Raw genomic sequence first — 15,796 nt, 5'->3', positions numbered from 1 at the left:
GAATCATGCCTTCATCCAATAGACGCTGGATGTCCCTTTTCACTACATCACACCCTCTTGGGTTCACGTTACAAACAACACAACCATCATGGTCATGTTCACAGTCACTCACCAAACAGATATATTTTTGCATCTGCACCAAAGACCTTCGGATAAACCGGACATCAAAAACCTTGAATTCACCAAGACAGCTGTCCACCATATTCACTAAAGAGTTCCCATGAGCGGGCAAAGGGTTAGCTTTCACATTTGGCGCGCGGTCCTCAAAGGACACCATACCACTCTTCATAAGCTTTTGAACCTCATATTTTAACGGATAACAATTTTCAATATCATGCACAGGTGCACCCTGATGAAAAGCACAGCGAAGCTCGGGTTTACACCATCAAGGAAGTGGTTATAGGATTTGCAGTGGGTTCCTCGGTTGAATCAAGTTCTTGAGAACCAAGGAAGGATACAGCTCTGCATACGACATTGGAATCGGGTCAAAAGAGACCTTCTTCCTCTCAAAGTTTTGTTGTTGATGATTGTTGTTGGTATTATTGTTGTTGTAGGTATTCGTTCTTTATTGCGGTTGTTGTTGTTGATGTTGATGTTGTTGTTGTTGAATGGGCGTTGTTTGTTGATTAGAAAATACTGGAATAACGGAAGATACTTGATGATGATAATGTTGACGGGGTCATGGATTTCTTCTGATTTGAGGCCTCCTCTGCCTCCCACTGGAAATTGCATTTGTCTCATTGTCCTACTTCTTGCTGAAACCACTATCATACCTCTTACTCGTTGACGCCTCATCTCTTGACAAATGTCCTTCACATACCCCTTCTTCAAGTCTCATTCCCATGTTTACCATTTTTGTAAAATCACTGGGGGCACTGGCGATCATTCGTTCATAATAAAATGAACTCAGGGTTTTCAGAAAGATCTTTGTCATCTCTTTCTCCTCCAGAGGAGGAGTGATCTGGGCAGCCAACTCCCGCCATCTCTGCGCATATTCTTTGAATGTCTCTTTGTATTTCTGAGACATAGACCTCAACTGGTCTCTATCCGGCGCCATGTCCACATTGTATTTGTATTGCTTCACAAAAGCCTTTCCTAAGTCATTGAAAGTGTGGATGCTTGCACTATCCAACCCCATATACCAACGGAGAGCAACACCAGTCAGGCTATCCTGGAAGTAGTGAATAAGCAATTGGTCATTATCTGTCTGAGTCGACATCTTGCGACCATACATCACAAGATGACTGAGCGGACAAGAATTCCCCTTATATTTTTCAAAGTCAGGCACTTTGAATTTCACCGGGATTTTAACATTGGGTACCAAACACAATTCAATAACACTCTTCCCAAACAGGTCTTTACCTCTTAGCGTCTTCAATTCCTTGCGCAGCTCAAGAAATTGATTTTTCATTTCGTCCATCTTCTCATAGACATCTGGACCCTCAGACGGCTCAGAATGATAGATGGTGTCCTCTACGTGAGGCAAAGTGTGCACAATGGGAGGTGGCACACGGACATGACCGGGCTAGATGCCGGCATGGAAGCAAAGGTAGGCGCAAAACTTTCTGGCACAAAGTTGGGCGGTATTCCCCAGGGGAATCCGGCAGGAAAGTTCGGTGCAAAGTGGGCGGTGGCAGCGGGCACAGTATAGGTAACCGCTTATGTAGTAACAGTCCTCGTGGGAGGAGTTGTAGCCATTGGAGAAGCTTGGCTTTGAGCAGCAAGGACTGACTCTATCATGGCTGGCAGGCGGGCGATCTCGTCCTTCAGCTCTCGGTTCTCTTGCTCTAGATGCTCCATAATTTTCTGATGATTGGCCCTGGTGTTGTACCGGTGAGTCAGCTTGGCTAAAGCAGAGAAGAAACACCAATCAGACACCTGGCAAAAACCTGCTTATGCAAATGATGCATGAAATGCAATACTAGATTATTTTTTTATTTTTCAAGGAACTTATTATATATTTTGCAAATATATAATATTTAAATGGCAATTGCAACAATTTGATATGACCAAAAATCTCTTTTTATTTATATAAATTGGAAGGATTACACTGAGTACAATTTTAGAAACCAAGATAAAAAGATACAAGAGAAAAGGAGACTAGTCATCCTAAGGATCCCTAACAACAGTGTCGGAAGATCTGGCTGAAGGCGCGTACTTCCTTCGAATGCGACGAATCTCGATCTCAAAAGAAGCCTTCATCTGAGTCTTCTCGAGGACAAGCTAGTCAACAATCTTCTTCCAAGCAACGGAAGGTTGAGGCATGCTAGAAGACGAAACCTCTGGCTCTCTCTGTCTCTTCGTCACTCGGTCTTCTAGTAGCTCCATCAGTGCATTTTTGTCCTTAGATTCCAACTACAACTCTTCATGCTTTTTTCTCAAAGCACGAAAATGCTCTTCCCACATATCCTTCTCTTGCTTCATCTTGATGAGCGCGTCTTATAACTCCTCTACATCTTGGTTAGGGAGAGTTAATGGCTCAACCACAACCATAGACATATGTCTCTCATAAGGATAAGGCATCTTTAACTCCCTAGCTCTCTTCTTCACCCAAAGAGTGTAGGCTTCCAAAGCTACACAATTGCACGGACCAAGCTCAGATCTTCCTTTCCTATGCACATTATGCCAAGCATGCACAATCTTCTGCTTCAAATGTTGGGGATTTTTACCCTCTTGATAGAAAAGACCTTCTAACAACATGTTATTAGGTATGTCTCTCAAGGGGAACTCAAGTTGACGACGAGCCAAAGCAGGGTTGTAGCTAATTCCTCCTTGTGTACCAATGAGAGGCACATTAGAGAATTCAGCACAACTATCAATAATCTCCAAACTGCTTAAGGACGGATCATACCAAACTATATCATCATTAGTGAGAGACATAAGTCTCTGAGACCACCTTAGACATTGTTTGTTCTCCACAAAAGCAGGCGTCTGAGGCAAGTGGGAAATAAACCACTTGTGCAGAAGAGGAATACAACAGACAATCGTTCCACCATCCTTAGAATTCCTTGGATGCAAAGAGAAATACATATCACCCAACAAAGTAGGCACAAGATTCTCAATCAAGAAAAGCCTAATGGCGTTAACATCAACAAAACCGTCAATGTTAGGGAACAAAGCTAATCCATAGATGAGTAACACAAAGATAGCTTCAAAAGCGTCCACACTACCAGCTTGAGCAAAAGTGGTAGCTTCCTTGATGAGGAAAACAGACGGAAATCCAAATAACCCTCCTTTCTTCACCTAATGAGCCTCTATCTCAGACTTCTTCAAGTAAAGAGCTTCAGCAATAATACTAGACTGGGGAATCTCCTCCAATCCACTAAAAGGCACACTACTAGAAACAGGTATCCCCAAAAGATGAGAATACTCCTCCAAGGTAGGCACAATTGAAAATCTGGGAAAGTGAAACAATGGTAGACAGGAGTATAGAACTGCACCAATACACTCAAGAGTCCTTCAACCACATCAGCAGATAAGATAGACAATAGCTTCCCATGACGTTGTTTGAAGTCCAAGGGATCTAATACAAAAGATGCTAGCTTCCGTAACTCTTTCAAATCTGGACATCTGAAACTGTACTTCTTAGTGTTCCTTCGTCCACAAGCCATGGTCTGAAAATATTTGCAAATGATACCTTAGTTCCTTAAAATTTTCGTGTGATGAATGTTATGATGTGCATGAATGCATGAATGCAACAATCACAAATAAGGGATCAGACACAAGGCAAATAAAGGTCAAGGGATGAATCAAGTCATTGTCAAGATCAATCATCCATTTTGGTGGATTATGGTTTACACCTTATCAACACCCAAGTTCCATTGATATTGACAAGACTTGATTAGATCAACCAAGAATCAAGGGTTTGTTGTGAGTCACGAGCATGGAGTCTGGTTAAGAACCATCCCAAAGGAGTGAACTAAGGATAAAAACCTGTAGATCATGTTCTAAAAAGTTCCTAGAGTCATAATTCCATCTATCGGATATTACATGTTAAGATGACTGACTCATCGACCCATAATATTGTCAAGAGAAACTCGTCTGAGTGTAGTATCGCGTAACAACTGTTATCCAGTCTACACTTGAACAATTTCCGCATTATGTCCTAAATAGGCCAAGATGGGTTAAGGGTTCAAAGGTCCCCATCTTCTCAGACCCAATTAGAAATAGTAATGCCCAACCACAAATACTTGTGTGCCATTTCCAAATCCAAAGGAGTCTCCACTGAGCAGATGGATCTCAAGCCAACCCGTTAAGGACTACTCCACACAAGTCGAACATGACTATACCATCCTCCTATCTTAATTGCACTCAAGTTCGGGTTAGAACTTATCTTACCACTTGTCGCATTACGCGAAAAACCGGCGGGAAAACAAGACAACAGAGCCGCCACCGTGCGTTATTTATCCCAAAAGAGGGAAAGGAAACGCTCGAAGTAAACCTGGAAAAGACATGGTCTCGCGACCAGAGAGAGATGGGATCGGGAGTCGGTTATGCGAAGGGAAGATATTAGCACCCCTACGTATCCGTTGTATTCGACGGGATCCACGCACAAAAGAAAGGAAGAAAGGTTGCTAGAAACTGCTCAAACACTGCACACACGCTGGAAACACAGAAAGACAAAAGAAACAGGACTCGGCAGGATATCGCATCCTGGGCCTACGTAGTCTGTCAGACACAGACATCAGAGTCGACGTAGTTCGGGAACAGGGGAAACGTGCTCGCTAGGATGTCGCATCTTATGCATACGTATCTTCTCTGACCAGAGAAGAATCAGAGCACTCGTAGCTCGGCTAACGCACGCCAAACAAAATCAACACAGGAAACCGACCGCCAATCGCTGGACTTATGTCAGACTCCACACAAACAGGCAAACATGGAAACCGAATGCCAATCGCTGGACTTACATCAGACTTCGAACCAACAAACACACACAGGAAACCAACTGCCAATCGCTGGACTTATGTCAGACTCCAAACAAAGAAACTGGAAACCGAATGCCAATCGCTGGACTTACATCAGACTCCAACCAGAAAAGGATAACAAACACACACAAAAGGGTTGAAAAAGACAAAGGGCGCCCGGAGAGATCAGCTCATCTCCTGCCTACGTACCTCATCTGGTATGAGGATCAGGGCGACGTAGTTCCCCTAAACAGGGAAGGAACTTCTATCCTAACCAGAGACTGGGAAATAACAAGCTACTAGGGAGACTACGACTCGAGCCTAGAAGTTGTCATGTAATCCACAATGGCCCTAGGTTAAGGTTTCTATCCTAAATTGCACAAGAAGCAAGTTATCCTAAATAGCACAATCAAACACATACAAGCATAATCAAGCAAGCACACACACTATATGCAAACAATTGGGCTCATACAAGGCTAGGTTGTAAAAGCAAGTCAACTGGAATGGGGTGTTTTTAGCTCTTAACCCTAACATTGAGAGTTAGGGTGAAGCAGATGAAATGGGAAGTGAGGGTAAGACCTCACAACTCTTATCCCTGGCCTGGGAGAGCTTTAGACAAAGGAATGTGTGGGTTCAGAAAGTGGGAACCCTTCTACACATATGACTGACACAACTGTACAAGGATCTTGGGTTAATGTCCACAATGCATCAACACAAGGTGTGTTAGCAAAGGGATGACTCAACTGAATAGCAGGAGATGGATTGCACATCTCTTGTATCTGCCAATTGCCTTATCAAAGGTCTTTTCCTGCTTGGGGACAAAGATAAACAATCACAAGCATTGCCTCTTAAGGAGGACTTCAGACAGGTGCCTGACCAAATAACAGACCAGGTCTTCCAGACTACATGGAGTTAGAGACATTATACCTCAACGCTCAAGCTATCAAGCAAAGCAAAAGCAAGTTCACAATGAACTATAGCAACTAAGGTACCTGAAACAATCCAACATAATCAGTACTCAACTCAAACAAAAGCCAAACAGACAATGGTCAACAGTTAACTATACACAGTCAAACAACAATCAAGCAAAGCAATGCACAAAGGTGCAAGCCACAAGGCCTAAGTACAAGTCTCAAAGCCTACAAAACAAACTCAAGGTTAGTCATAAACAAGCAATGAACCAACTCCAATTGAGTGCACATCATCCAGTATAAGCAATTGTGCTCTTTGACCTGAAACAAAGCTCAAACATTAAGCACTAACCACTAGGACAAGGCCTAGGGTCAAAATGGGAGCAATAAACCAAAACAGAACATGAAAATTATCAAAAATCAAGATTAATCAATTAAGAAACAAATCCAAGTCGTCTCACATTCATATCATGCACCAATTTCATTTCATAAGGCATTTAGTGCAAAGCATGCAATTTGAAGCTCATAGAACCAAACAGAATGATTCAATCCACATCAACTCAAAAACATTTCAATAAATCCCCAGAAAAATCATGGTCAAACAGCATTCATAACATGACAATCACACCAAATTTCAAGTCATTTAGACAATTGGAAGCAAGTCAATTAAAATCCATAAGTCAATGCAAGGCAAAACAAGCTCATACAAGGCACCAAATCATGCATCAACTTCAAGCAAGCATAAAACAGAATCCAAACATGATATGGACATCAAACCAAAGCCATGGCACACTTCAAGGTGTCTAGAGTACATGTGTAAAATTTCAAGTCCATCCAATAAGCATCAAGAATTTCCCAAATCATAGAAGTTCATCACTCCCAAAAAGTTCAATTATGACCAATCAGAAAAGAAAATCTCAAACAAATTGGAAATGCACTCAAAAAAAATCCACAAAAATTCACACTCAAACTTAACATCCAGAAGAGTCAACATGCAAAAATTCAGATTATTTCAAGTTCATATGGCATGGTAATGAAAATCCACAAGTTGGACAAGAAATGGTGTGACACACATTGTCACACCTCCAATGATCAGGTCATATCTCACAAACCAGGAATGCAAAAATCACAAACTCTATACCAAAATGTTCCTAAAGGTCTCTAGATTAAGCATGCAAAATTTCAGCTCCATTGGATCAAGCATCATCATTTCACAATCAAAATAGCAAGCAAGGTGCAACAAAACACATGTATGAACATCCCCTAGCCAATTTAAAAATCCACACGTGCACAATTTTTGGAAAAATCACCATAAAATAGTAGACATGATAAGGATCATTGTGCAAGAAATCCCATCTCAATTGGATCATCCTTTGATTTTATACGAATTTTGGAAGATTGTAAAGAAAATGCAATAAAAATTGAAGAAAGAAAAAGAAATAACATGGATTAATTATTTAATATTTATTTAAATGAGAATGGCGCTTTTGCTGAGTATAAAACTCAGCGTTTCATTTAAGTGGGGGAGTCAACGCCCAGTCAACGGAAGCCAAGGACCAATCGCGTGCTAGCATGGCTAAACAGCATGACCAATCGCAGCGTATCCTCTAGAAACACATGCAAACCCTAAATTTACGCTAGAGAAGATCAAAACCGGTTCTGGGAAAGCGTTCTTCATCGCGTTCATCAAGTTCATCAATGAAACCCAGGCTCAAGAACAAATTTCTTGTAAGTCGAATTTAAGCACATCATCGTGTAGCTCTCACTTCATACATCACAAATCCACATTCCGTTCATCAAGAAACAACAAGGCAAGCATGGATCGAAGCAAATAAATTCAGCATCAAAAAATTCAATCGACCCTAACTAACTCAAAACAGCACCAATTTCTTCGAAATTCATACCAGCATCATCACTGAACTAGGCTCTACATGAATATCACTAAGAATCACAAAAATAGAGAACTCGAATTCCTACCTATTGAAGAACAGAGGCGGGATTCCGCTTGCTTCCAAGCTTGTGAAGTTCCAAGATCCTTCTACAATGCTTGTGGATGTGTTTGGAGGAGAATTTGGACCTTAACCGCTCACGAATCCAGCTCCCTTTGAAATCACCATTGATGCTCAAGCTTGAAGAATGCTTTGATCTTGCACTACTAGCTTCGATTCCACATGTAATTTTACTCCAAAACACCTCAGTAATACGAATTTAGCAAGATGAATGGATGTTGTGTGAAGAAAATGCAAGAAAAGTTTTAGAGAAAAAAACTTGATTCTAGATCTAGATGTGGAAAAGTGATTACTGTTGATGCAATTTCTGTTAGGATTAGTTATATATATGCTCTGTTAATCATGTATGCTAATCACCATTCAGCCATGCAATTGGAATTAAGTGAAATCAAGTGTTATGCCAAAATTGCTAATCCACCTCATGTGCATGGAAACAATGCTACAGTACACGAAATTGGGCCTAAATCCACTCAAAACTCTGTTTGTAAGCCAATGGAAATGTTGCCAAGTGTAAACAATGCATTATTTTAAGATTTGAAAATTCCATCAAAAAAAATCAAGTGAAAAAACAAATAATTATGTGATGAGGATGCATGACTTGTGATGCATGATTTGGATAATGCATGTTAAGACATGAATATGCAAAAAAAGAACCACTCCATTTGGCCTTTTGGTGTGAAAGTTATCCAAGTTTTAAGTTCAAAATATCTTGACAATGATTTGATAATATCTTGCCAACCACACATGAGAAATGGATGTTCTTGGACTTTTTGGAAAGGTAAGAGCAAGATCTTCATCTTTCATGTTGGACAAAATTTCATTTGAAGCTTGTATGATGATGTAAATTTGAGGAGAAAACCTTTCCATTTTTGGCAGTTTGAAATTACAGGTCACTTTCTATTTTTGGAAAGTTTTCATATGACCTTAAATTCTTCCATGATGACCTTTGACGTGTCAAATGAGACTTGTATGGACATGAATGAGGCCTCTCAAACCATCTCCCACCTTCAAATCCATGATTTCAGGCACCGTTGACCACAGTTGACTTTCTAGGGTTTCAAATGCAATTCAGCTTGACTATTGAGCTTTGATCATCCAACCCTTGGCCAAACCACTTCAAAATGATCCCTAGGTCACATGAACATGTTGAACCAACCCTAGGGCTTTGCTTCAATAGGAATTGCACATGCTTGCTTGCTTGACTGGATCTCCTGACCAGTTAACTGATGACTTGCACTAGGGCAAAGGACAATGCAATGCTATGCAGTGGACTATGTAACGTTAATGACCTAATATGAAAATGTATACAAAAAGGGAGGTGCAAATTTGAGGTGCTACACCACTTAGAGATCACCAAGCATAACAAGCAGATTATATCACACATACATATATACAAATATATTCACACAAAAAGTAGGCTAAACCCACTGGAGACTACTCCCTAGCAGAGTTGCCACTTAATTTCTGTAGCGGGAAATTCATGATCATCAAGCTATTGACAAGCTAGAGATCAATTAACAAGAATCGCCACCGTGCTTTTATTGTTTCCAAGGGAAAAGGGAAAAAGTACGAACAAAACCCAAATAGTAAGAAGTTTTCAAATAAAAACTAATAAAAGTCAGAGATCACAGGTAAGGGGGTTGGTTACACAGAGGGGAGGTGTTAGCACCCAAAGTGTCCTAGGTACTCCTACCGTTGTTTCACTTTCCCAGATTTTCAGCTTGTGCCTACCTTGGAGGAGTATTCTCATCTTTTGGGGATACACATATTTCTAGTAGAGTGCCTTTTAGTGGATTGGAGGAGATTCCCCGATCTAGTATTATTGTTGAAGCTCTTCACTTGAAGAAGTCTGAGATAGAGGCTCATTGGGTGAAGAAAGGAGGGTTATTTGGGTTGCCATCTGATTTCCTCATGAAGGAAGCTACTACTTTTGCTCAAGATGGTAGTGTGGATGCTTTTGAAGCTATCTTTGTGTTGGTCATCTATGGATTAGCTTTGTTCCCTAACATTGACAATTTTGTAGATGTTAACGCCATTAGACTCTTCTTGATTGGGAATCCTGTGCCTACTTTGTTGGGTGATATGTATTTCTCTTTGCATCTAAGGAATTCTAAAGGCGGTGCAACGATTGTCTGTTGCATTCCTCTTCTGTACAAGTGGTTTATTTCGCACTTGCCTCAGACCCCTGCTTTTGTGGAGAACAAATAATGTTTAAGGTGGTCTCAGAGACTTATGTCTCTCACTGATGATGATATAGTTTGGTATGACCCATCTTTAAGCAGTTTGGAGATTATTGATAATTGTGGTGAATTCTTTAATGTGCCTCTCATTGGTACACAAGGAGGAATTAACTACAACCCTGCTTTGGATCGTCGCCAACTTGGGTTCCCCTTGAGAGACAAACCTAATAACATGTTATTAGAAGGTCTTTTCTATCAAGAGGGTAAAGATCCCCAACATTTGAAGCAGAAGATTATGCATGCTTGGCATAATGTGCATAGAAAGGAAGATCCTAATTGTGTAGCTTTGGAAGCTTACACTCTCTAGGTGAAGAAGATAGTTATGGAGTTGAAGATGCCTTATCCTTGCGAAAGACCTATGTCTATGGTTGTGGTTGAGCCATTAACTCTCCCTAACCAAGATGTAGAGGAGTTGGAAGACGCGCTCACCAAGATGAAGCAAGAGAAGGATATGTGCGAAGAGCATTTCCGTGCTTTGAGCAAGAAGCATGAAGAGTTGCAGTTGGAGTCTAAGGACAAAGATGCACTTATTGAGTTACTTGAAGAACGAGTGACGAAGAGACATAGAGAGCTAGAGGTTTCATCTTCTAGCATGCCTCAGCCTTATGTTGCTTGGAAGAAGATTGTTGATCAGCTTGTCCTCGAGAAGACTCAAATGAAGGCTACTTTTGAGACCGAGATCCCTCGCATTCGAAGGAAGTACGTGCCTTCAGCCAGATCTTTTGACATTGTTGTTAGGAATCCTTAGGATGACTAGTCTCCTTCTCTCTTGTATCTTTTTATTTTGGTTTCTGAAATTGTACTCAGTGTAATCCTTCCAATTTATATAAATGAAAAGAGATTTTTGGTCATATCAAATTGTTGCAATTGTCATTTAAATATTATATATTTGCAAATGATATAGTAATTTCCTTGAAAAATAAAAATAATCGAGCATTGCATTTCATGCATCATTTACATAAGCAGGTTTTCCCCAAATGTCTGATTGATATTTCTTCTGTGTTTTAGCCAAGCTGACTCACCGGTACAATACCCGAGCCAATCATCTGAAAATCATGGAACATTTAGAGCAGGAGAACAGAGAGCTGAAGGACGAGATTGCCCGCCTGACTTCCATGATGGAGTTAGTTCTTGCTGCTCAGAATCAAGCTTCTCTAACACCTGCAACTCCTCTCGCGAGGACTGTTACTTCAGAGGTGACTACCTCTACAATGCTTGCTGCTACCGCCCACTTTGCGCCGAATATGCCTGCCGGATTCCCGTGGGGAATGCCGCCCAACTTTGTGCCAGAAGGCTTTGCGCCTATATTTGCTTCCATGCCGGCATCTAGCCCAGTCATGTCCGTGCCACCTCCCGTTGTGCACACTTTGCCTCGCGTAGAGGATACCATCTATCATTCGGAGGCGTCTGAGGGTCCAGATGTTTATGAGAAGATGGATGAAATGAAAGATAAGTTTCTTTAGTTATGCAAGGAATTAAAGACGCTGAGAGGTAAAGATTTGTTTGGAAAGAGTGCTGCTGAGTTGTGCTTAGTGCCCAACGTCAAAATCCCGGTGAAGTTCAAAGTGTCTGACTTTGAAAAATATAAGGGGAACTCTTGCCCGCTCAGTCATCTTGTGATGTATGCCCGCAAGATGTCTACTCAGACCGACAATGATCAATTTCTTATTCACTACTTCCAAGATAGTCTAACTGGTGATGCACTCCGTTGGTACATGGGGTTGGATAGTGCAAGCATTCGCACTTTCAACGACTTGGGAGAGGCTTTTGTGAAGCAATACAAGTATAACGTGGACATGGCGCCGGATAGACACCAATTGAGGTCTATGTCTCAAAAGGACAAAGAGACATTTAAAGAATACGTGCAAAGATAGAGGGAGTTGGCTGCCCAGATCACTCCTCCTTTGGAGGAGAAAGAGATGACAAAGATCTTCTTGAAAACTTTGAGTTTATCTAATTATAAACGCGTGATCTCTAGTGCCCCCAGTGATTTTACCGAAATGGTAAACATGGGGATGAGACTTGAGGAAGGAGTCCGTGAAGGACGGTTGTCAAGAGATGAGGCGTCAATAAGCAAGAGATATGGTAGCAACTTTGGTAAGAAGAAGGATATTGATACCAATGCAGTAATCAGTGGGAGGCAGAGGAGGCCTCAGATCAGAAGAAATACACCACCCCGTCAACATCATCATCATCAAGTGTCATCAGTAATTCTGGTATTTTCTAATCAACAAGCAACACCAATTCAACAACAACAACAACAATAACATCAATGTCAACAACAACAACAACCGCAACAAATAATAAACACCTACAACAACAACAATACCAACAACAATCATCATCAGCAGAACTTTGAGAGGAAGAAGGTCTCTTTTGACCCGATTCCTATGTCGTATGCAGAGTTGTATCCCTCGCTAGTTCTAAAGAACTTAATTCAAGCGAGGAACCCACCGCAGATCCCAGAACCACTTCCATGGTGGTATAAACCTGAGCTCCGTTGTGTTTTTCATCAAGGAGCACCCAGACACGATATTGAAAACTGCTATCCATTGAAGTATGAGGTTCAAAAGCTTATGAAGAGTGGTATGGTGTCCTTTGAGGATCGCGCACCAAATGTGAAAGTGAACCCTTTGCCCGCTCATGGGAACTCTTCAGTGAATATGGTGGACGGTTGTCCTGGAGAATTCAAGGTTTATGACGTCCAGTTTATCCGAAGATCTTTGGTACAGATGCACAAGGATATTTGTTTGGTGAGTGGCTGTGAACATGACCATGATGGTTGTGTTGTTTGTAGTGTGAACCCAAGAGGGTGTGTTGTAGTGAAAAGGGACATCCAACGTCTGATGGATGAAGGCATGATCCAAATTGTTCAATTCTGTCATGCAGATGACGACGTCAATGTCATAGTTCTTGTCTTCAAACAACAAGAGCGGCTGGTAATTCAATATGACAACAACAATAATAATAACGTCAGTCAAAGATCAGTATCGTTGTTGGTAATACGTTTAGCGGGCCCAGTCCCGTATTCATATGATAAGGTTGTACCGTACCAGTACAATGCTACAATGATAAAGAATGGTCAAGAGGTCCCGTTACCTACGACTAGTTCAATAGTGAGCATTGCTGATGTAACGAAGGTGACCCGCAGTGGTCGAGTGTTTGGGCCGATGTTCCCAGAAAACAAAGAGGAAACGATTGTTGGTAAGAAGGCGGAGGTGCCTAATGTAGATCCAGTTGGCTGTTCAAAAGATAAGTATGGTGAATCCAGCAACTTGAAAGCCAATGATGATGATGAGGAACTCCAATTAATAAAGAGGAGTGAATTTAATGTGGTTGAGCAGCTGCTCTAAACCCCCTAAAAAATCTCAGTGTTGTCTCTACTTTTGAATACCAAAGCACACAGAGAAGCACTACAGAGAGTTCTTAAGCAAGCATACGTAGAGCATGATGTTACTGTGGATCAGTTTGATCATATCGTGGCTAACGTCACTTCGTGCAATAATTTGAGCTTCTGCGATGAAGAACTCCCTAAGGAGGGAAGAAATCATAACCAAGCTTTACATATTTCAATGAACTATAAGGAAGATGCTTTGTCAAACGTTCTTGTTGACATCGGTTCGTCACTGAATGTACTTCCAAAGTCAACTTTGTCAAAGCTATCTTACCAAGGAGCGCCTATGAGGTATAGCGGTGTAATCGTCAAAGCATTTGATGGTTCACGCAAGACAGTAATTGGTGAAGTGGACCTTCCAGTCAAGATAGGTCAGAGTGATTTTCAGATTACTTTTCAAGTAATGGATATCCACCCGGCCTACAGCTGTTTATTGGGAAGGCCATGGATTCATGAGGCAGGAGCTGTTACCTCTACTCTGCATCAGAAATTGAAATTTGTCAAGAATGGCAAGCTAGTGATTGTTGGTGGAGAGAAGGAACTGTTGGTTAGCCACCTGTCATCTTTCTTGTATGTTGAAGCTGGGGATGAGGTTGGAACTCCGTTCCAAGCCTTATCCATTGTTGCCGAGAAGAGAGTTGGGGCACCTATGTCCTCGTTGAAAGATGCTCAGAAAATTGTTGAAGAAGGTCATGTTGATCAGTGGGGGCGCATGGGAGAGGTCTCCGACAACAAAGGCAGAACTGATTTAGGGTTCCAGAAAGGCTCATCAATTGCAAGATCTAAAGATATGCAACTCAGCTTCCGTAGTGGAGGGTTCATTCATGGCAATGAACAACACTTAGCTGCTGTGCTAGAGGATAACAAAGAGGAAGACTGCACCAACTTTGTAACGCATGGAAAGACATGCAACAATTGGACTGCTGTTGATATTCCTGTTATTTTGCATTGATCTAAGTAATTGCTTTTATATTTTAAAATCCTTCTCTTATGCCTAAGGGAGAAGTGAACATTGTTTGGGCATTTTAAATTGATCATTAATAAAATTAATTCTATTCATCCACATCTTAGATGTTTATTTTTACTTTTTGCTTTATTCTGAAAATGGTAATCACAAAAAACATAAATAAACAATATAATTGTCCATCTGTATAATATTTGATCACAAATTCACTTCTCTAAAATCAAAATATCAAATCATTATGCAGGTTGGTTTCTAACCCCAATGAATACAATGATCCTTCTCCTTCTCCAAATTTTGAATTCCTTGTGTTTGAGGCCGAGGAGCAAAGTGATATAGAAATGAGTGATGAATTGTCTCGTCTTCTTGAGCAAGATGAGAAGATTATTCAGCCGTTTGAAGAGCAGATTGAGCTTGTCAACTTGGGTTCCGAGGATGATGTGAAAGAAGTCAAGATTGGGTCTCGACTGTGTCCAGATGCTAAGAAGGGGTTGATTGATCTTCTTCGAGAATATTCAGATGTGTTTGCTTGGTCCTATCAAGACATGCCTGGTTTGGATTCTGAGATTGTGGAGCATAGACTGTCGTTGAAGCCAGAATGCCCGCCAGTCAAGCAGAAGTTGAGAAGAACGCATCTTGATATGGTTGTGAAGATCAAAGAGGAAGTGTAGAAGCAGATTGATGTCGGTTTCCTTGTAACTGCTGAGTATCTGCAATGGGTGGCCAATATTGTGCATGTGCCGAAGAAAGATGGAAAATTCCACATGTGTGTCGATTATAGAGATTTGAACAAGGCTAGTCCAAAAAATGATTTCCCTCTGCCATACATTGATATGTTGGTAGACAATACTGCTAAATTTAAAGTCTTTTCGTATATCGATGGATTTTCCGGATATAATCAGATCAAGATGGCACCCGAAGATATGGAGAAGACCACATTCATTACATCCTGGGGAACATTCTATTATAGAGTGATGCCTTTAGGTTTAAAGAATGTTGGTGCAACATACCAGAGAGCAATGACTACTCTTTTTCATGATATGATGCATAAAGAGATTGAAGTTTATGTTGATGACATGATTGTTAAATCAATTGATGAAGAGGAACATGTTGAGCATTTGTTGAAGCTATTCCAGCGTTTGAGGAAGTATAAACTCCACTTGAATCCCAATAAGTGTACTTTTGGTGTTTGTTCTGGTAAGTTGTTGGGCTTTATTGTCAGTGAGAAAAGTATTGAAGTTGATCCTGCCAAGGTCAAAGCAATACGAGAGATGCATGCGCCCAAAACTGAGAAGCAAGTCAGAGGTTTTATCGACCGCTTGAATTATATTTCAAGATTCATTTCCCACATGACTGCCACATGTGCACCTATATTCA

Source organism: Lathyrus oleraceus, chromosome 5 (genome assembly GCF_024323335.1).
Source record: "Lathyrus oleraceus cultivar Zhongwan6 chromosome 5, CAAS_Psat_ZW6_1.0, whole genome shotgun sequence".
Classification (NCBI taxonomy): Eukaryota; Viridiplantae; Streptophyta; class Magnoliopsida; order Fabales; family Fabaceae; genus Lathyrus; species Lathyrus oleraceus.
The sequence above is the reverse complement of the archived record's forward strand: the minus strand, read 5'-3'. Positions refer to the sequence as shown.